The sequence below is a fragment of the Myotis davidii genome, unplaced genomic scaffold, assembly GCF_000327345.1.
Source record: "Myotis davidii unplaced genomic scaffold, ASM32734v1 scaffold436, whole genome shotgun sequence".
NCBI classification, from domain to species: domain Eukaryota; kingdom Metazoa; phylum Chordata; class Mammalia; order Chiroptera; family Vespertilionidae; genus Myotis; species Myotis davidii.
The window spans coordinates 17526-24042 of NW_006292604.1; positions in this window are offsets into that span (position 1 = coordinate 17526).

The window sequence follows — 6517 nt, forward strand, 5'->3', positions numbered from 1 at the left end:
ATATAGAATATATACTCATCTACACAACATTTTGCTTTCAATTTGGAGACTCACTGATCCCCTAAAGCTATCTCCATTTCACATCTCTAAAGTTATGCTATTATTTCTCTAAAAGGTTTTATATCCACATCCCCTCTCCATTTCCTGAGTTCTCACCCTTATATCTCATTTACTACAATCATATCCTTATTCTTTCCAAACACTAGTATACCCTTACTTAATGTACCATACACACAAATAAGGTTCAACTATTTTTTTCTCAAAACACTTGCAATACATTCATTTACTCGTAAGTCTCTCTCTTTGTATTTTTCTCTTCTAAACTTACAAAGCCCCTTTTCATCTCTTTTCCCTAAACATAATGCTTCATCCTATTACCTAATTACTGGTTATGAAAAATAGTAAAGCAGGTGTTTTCCTGGCTTTAACCAAATTCAAATACTTTCCTCTAAATGAAAGTAACTTCATCCTTTCTGTGTGCATGCCTTTCTTTGTGGGTGGCTTCACCACCACCCTTAATGCTCTAGCTTCACCTATCTGTCCTCCTGCAGTATATTGATCTGCAGCATGTGTGTATATATGCTGCTGATATTAATCTCAAATCATTTTTACTTTACTCATTTTCACCATTGCTACACTGAAAAGTCAGAGGTAAAACAGGGTCTGTGTCCATTGCACCTGTTCCTCTATCTGACTTCCCCTTCCCCCTTCTAATTGAAGCATTATGCTGTCTGTAAAACCGTATGTACACGTGTAGTTAAGCACTAGGGGTGAACTAAAAAATGATTCAAGGAATCATATTTCCTATATTTTTCAAAGAAATTAATTTTAGTAGAACTGAACATAGTTTAAAATCCTGTTAAAAGTCCACAGTTAATTATCTTTAAAAATATATTTCATGCAACACAATACCTAAACATACATACATTCACATGTATATAACCCTGAAAATAAAGTGAAGGTGATAAAATGTTTCATTCTCCCTGACAAGAATAAATGGAACGGGATAAGTCCTCAAGACTTGCTTAGAGGTTTACTCTCCGACAAAGAGCAATTCATTGACAAAAATAAACTCCAATGCAGGAAGCAGAGTTTCTGACTCTGCATTATACCTAGATCTTGATGTCAGAACAGAGAAGAAAAGAAGAAATTGTGAATCACATTAGTGACTGGCCAGGGATATGGTAATGGTTATATAAGGAACCTCTGCCATGAAAAGGCCCAGATGACATGAAATCAGGGAGTGATGGGCTCAGTGACTGTGAGGAAGATAAAGTAAAGGAATAGCCCTCTTAGTGGTAGTAAGGTTCCCCAGTTTATTCCAGGAGCGATGTCTGCATTGGCTCCCATGGCTCTTTCCCGGTGCCATGGCCCAGGTTAGAGTTGACAGAGGCTCTCTGGTCCATGGTCTCCTTGCACACACAGTTGGTAGTAATGCAGTTCGCAATGGATGCACAGGTTGTCTGGGAAGTATGTCAAATCCCTAAGTGACATCAGCAGTCAGTCAAGAATCATGCAGCAGCTTGGAAATAAAAACACCTGCAGAAATTATGAGGAGAAGGTGGTATTTCAGACATAGTCAAAATTGGCCAGAATAGTAGCTCCTTCCACTTTTCAATGTTGAAAAAAGAGATTGGGTGATTGGATGCAGAAAAATTGCTATGCTATTAATTTGCATCATAACTGTTTCTTTAAGCTGGTGGCCTAAGAAAATAACTGTTGTGTTCATATTTATCTTAATTGGGTATAGATTAGGCATTATGGGACTTCAGAGTTTGTCAAATTAATACTATAAAGTGACATTATAACAATCTTCCTTGGGAGATGCTGAAAAACCATTCACTTTAGAATGAGAGATTTCCTACTTCCTTCTTCACATTGCAAATTAGGAATAGCTTCTATACTTGCCATAGAAAAATGTTAATTCATTAATTTGAAGAGTAGCTTTTTGGAGGTAAATAATAGTGCATTAATATCATGTAGTTCATTTTCTCTCCCTGTATTACCTGTGGGTTTTTAATTGATACTCATGAGATAATATCAGTATTTAGCAGTTCCTGGATATGATTAGATGTTAGCCTCTTTGGAATAAACCCAAATTATTTATCAGGGGAAAGTGAAAATCAAAGTTGAAGTGACTTGTCTAAAATGTTTAGGATAATAACAGTGATTTTATGTGGCCTGTATTCCGGATATGGCAACAGTTTTTAGAATTCAAAGCTTACATAGACAATAAAAATGTAAATTTTATACAAATAGACAGCTAACTTTTATGCTACTACAATATTTGGAATTGGTATAACATTTGCAGTGAAATATTTCACTAACGGGTAGGATTTGGTTTCCAATTCAGTTTCTGCAAGTTAATGCCTGTAAGGTTTTGTCAATTAACTGAAATATAGAAACACATTTTTATCTATTAAATAGAGATCAAAAATTCCTATCTCACAGGTTGTAATGAGGTTTAAATGAGAAAATGAGGTAAAATCATGTTGCAAGAGATAAATTCTAATTATATTATTGAAGTTGTTAAACGAGTACAGTTAGGATAAGCATACAAAATATTACTTTAAGTGCTAATGCATAAAACACAAGCTAAAATGTTTAAAATGACTTTATAAGGGCATTTAAATATTGAAAATAAAAGCCACATGGTGGATAAATAATGAAAAGTCGATTGGGGTAAATTTCTGGCTTTTTGATAACAATAGTATTAACTTCAATGAAGTGCTTTTTAAATGTGTTGTGGCATTTTTATCCAAATATTGGCTCAATGTTCTGGATTAATCATTACAATACTGCATAAGGTAGCATAGTGTAGCCCCGGATGGCAATGTTGCCTATTGAGAAACAGTGGGGAAGGAGCCATGGAGATCTGCAGTTAGTGAGGTCAGCACACACCTCTGACCTACCTAAAGCATGGGTCATCCCTCTGACTGATACATAAAAGGAGAAATAAAGGCCAGTATCATAAACGTCTGGACAAGCTCCCTGTGCATATAATATGAACTGTTTTTATCACTCCAAGTAAAAGTTATACAAGAAGAGGGAAATGGAGCAAATGTCAGGAAGATTATATTCATTGTCAGATCTCTTGCATGGAGAGATAGAGACGGGACTGAGTCATATTGGACAATTCAAGGGACCTATTTATGTTAATTCCCTCCCTCCCTCCCCCCCTCCCTTCTACTTTGAAGATAGTCATGCAATTACTATGCCAGTTACACTGATGATCAGTAGGAAAAATACCTCATTATGTACTTGAATGAACTCTTTCATGTCCTTGAGGATGTATTTCATTGATGCCCATGATATATGGAGGAAGCACAAGAATTCCCATTTCTAGCTATTTACCTCCGTTTCCTGGAATTTATCTTGAAAAACTCCTTCCTAAGGACCACAGGGAACATTAATTTAGGTTGCTATATATTTTGCAAAATTATGTAAAGGTTGTATTTATAAATGCAGTGTACAATATCTACCCATGGAAAAAACTATAAAATGACTTATGTTTGAATGAAGCAAAAATCTTCCTGGCTTCTCTATGTAGAGGAAAATTAGCATGTAAATATTCCATAATAAATAGGAATAATAATACCAAAACATAACAAGAAGCACTCTTCCTCTACCCTCGTCATGCTAATTTTTAGCTAATTATGATGGGTAATTCTGATGTTTTCTTTAGCTCATGCAGTATTAAAAAACTGAGTCTGTTCAAACTTGAATTTATTGAGCTAAAAGTGTGTATTTCTAATTTCTTTTGACATGTTCAAAAACAATGGAAACAAAGCACTCTGCTGTGGTTAGAGTATGTGTGTTTCTTGAGCTCACCTCTTCCTCCAGCTATTTAATTTTTTTTCGTCAGCCTGAGTCACTTTTGAAATTTGTTTTGTTTTCTGCTTAGCCCTATAAGGCACCAATTTCCACACCAAACTTTGATTTTATTCCTCTTAACTTTATTCATACTCCCCTTACTTTTGCAATGACAAAATAAACTAATGCTGTTAAACTATTTTCCTCTTGCCTGTTAACTACCTATGGCCACTGGACGTTTCCTTCCTTACCCAGGTTCCTTTTTCTATTCTTTCAAATGAAGTTATCCCTATCCTTCTAGAACACTTATTTATATCACATCAATAACAGAAATGCTAGGCAAAGTTTAGGGATATGACTTCGTATGGCAGGAAATACGAAAAGCTTTTTTGAGTACAAGAGGCAGTGAAAGTTCACGGGAAATATATCACATAGCTGACTATCTGCTCTACCAACAAACTGAGATGGCCGACAGAGAGTATACAGATTGAAACAGAATTAAGATATCATGGTTCATTGAAAATAACGTGCATAGTGGCAGGGCAGGCACTGCCTCATGAGCCTAGCAGGTATTGCCTCAGTATTCCTCAAAGAATACATCAAGATTGACAATAGCATGTCAATTTTCTTTTTGATATATTGGACAGGAACTTGACATTTCCTTTATGGTTCATGCTTTTTGTATCCCAAGGTAGGAAATACAAGCTTCCTCTAAAACACAAATATGTTGAACCATTTGATATTATCCTAGGTTCTTGTTTATATATATATATATCATCAATCTTAATTAATCTCAAATTTATTCATAGTGTAAGATAGAAATTATTTATTTTTTCTTTTCAATTGGGATATCCATTTCTCTAGCAAAATTTATTTTAAAAGCATTTCCTTTCACTATAGAAATGCCTGACACTTTTCTTGTAAATCATTTGACCATATATATGTGGGTCTCTTTCTAAACTTTCTATTCAGTTTCATTATATATATACATATACATATACATATACATGTACATATACATATACATATATATTCTCAAGTCAATACCATATCATCTTGATTGTTGTAGCTTTTTTACAAAGTCTTTTTTTTAAAATATATTTTATTGGTTTCTTACAGAGAGGAAGGGAGAGAGATAGAGAGCCAGAAACATCGATGAGAGAGAAACATCGATCAGCCACCTCCTGCACATCTCCCAGTGGAGATGTGCCCGCAACCCAGGTACATACCCTTAACCAGAATCGAACCTGGGCCCCTTCAGTCTGCAGGCCGACGCTCTATCCACTGAGCCAAACCGGTTTCGGATACAGTCTTTAATCAAATAATATAAAGCCTAAAACTTGTTTCCCTTTTCTAATTTTTTTTTTTGTATATTCTAGGAACTTTAAAAGTGTGCCAAATGTATCTTCACTAAGGATATTCCAAATAAACTTATAGTAAAGTTAAATATAATACAATAAAATTTACATGAATATTTAATTCAGTTAATTTGCTTTTCAATAAAAGTAGTAAAAGTAACAGTAAGGTAACATAACTATTATTGTAATACAGTTTGCTTTACTGAAATATTTAGTTTTGAAATACAGAGAGTCAAACAGGTATTTTGATTTCAATTAATATGTCTCTTTACAGCAATACTTACAGGTTATTTCTAATAAGCCAGAAAGTTAAACATTGTACAGAGTGGTCCTTGGTCAGTTTGTCAATATGCAGAATTGACTGGCTGCTGAACTACTAGCTGCCTAAGGAGATATTAAAATGAGCTTCAATTTTTATATTATAATTAGAAATTGAAGAACCTGTTGTTCCATCAGTTTGCAAAGATGGTTATATCCAAAGATGTAACAATTTGCAAAAAAAAAAATTGCTTGTGAGTGCAAATATCTACTGATAGAAAATTATAAGAAAAGGAAAATAATTTTTAAAATATATAGAATCCTTCAATTATTTATGATCTTTTGGAAACTGCCAGTTTTCAAAATCTTATTAAATTTCATTCTAAAGCCATGAAAAAGAAATGTAAAGTAGACTATCATTATGACAATTCTAGCTTATTTTTATATTTTATATTTAATATGTGTATCACAAATTAATAATTTGGATATTTAAATACTATTTGCAACACTTGACAAAGAAGTTAGTACAACATGTAATATATCAGCTATGTTTCTTGATCCTAGAAATAAATATATATTTAATATAATAAACGTTTTGGAAGTGTAAGTTGTTTTTTAAATCTGTTCTTAATGAAAATAATCATAATCCTATCTAATAAAAGAGTAATATGCAAATTAACTGTAACTCCACAACAAAGATTTCAGTGCCCATAGTGGCAGGGCAGGCATTGCCTCGTGAGCCTAGCAGGTATTGCCTCAGCGACCTGCAAGCAGGTTTTCCGGCCCTGGAGCAGGCAAGCACCACCGCAGGCCATCCCCAGCAGAGCCTGCTCTGGGTCGCCGCAGCAATCCGCGAGCAGGAAAGCACTGCCCGCAGGCAGCCCACAGCAGGCAGCACCCAGCAGGGCCTCCACCTGGGTTGCCGTGGCGATCCGTGAGCAGGCAAGTGTGGCCTACAGGCAGCACCCCACCCTGGCCAGAGCTCAAGGGAGAGAACAACATGCAGGTGAGGCCAGGAGTTTGAGAGATCAACACAGAGGGGCACCTGCTCCAAGCCTCCATAGTGTGGCTGGGGGCAGGCCCCCCGC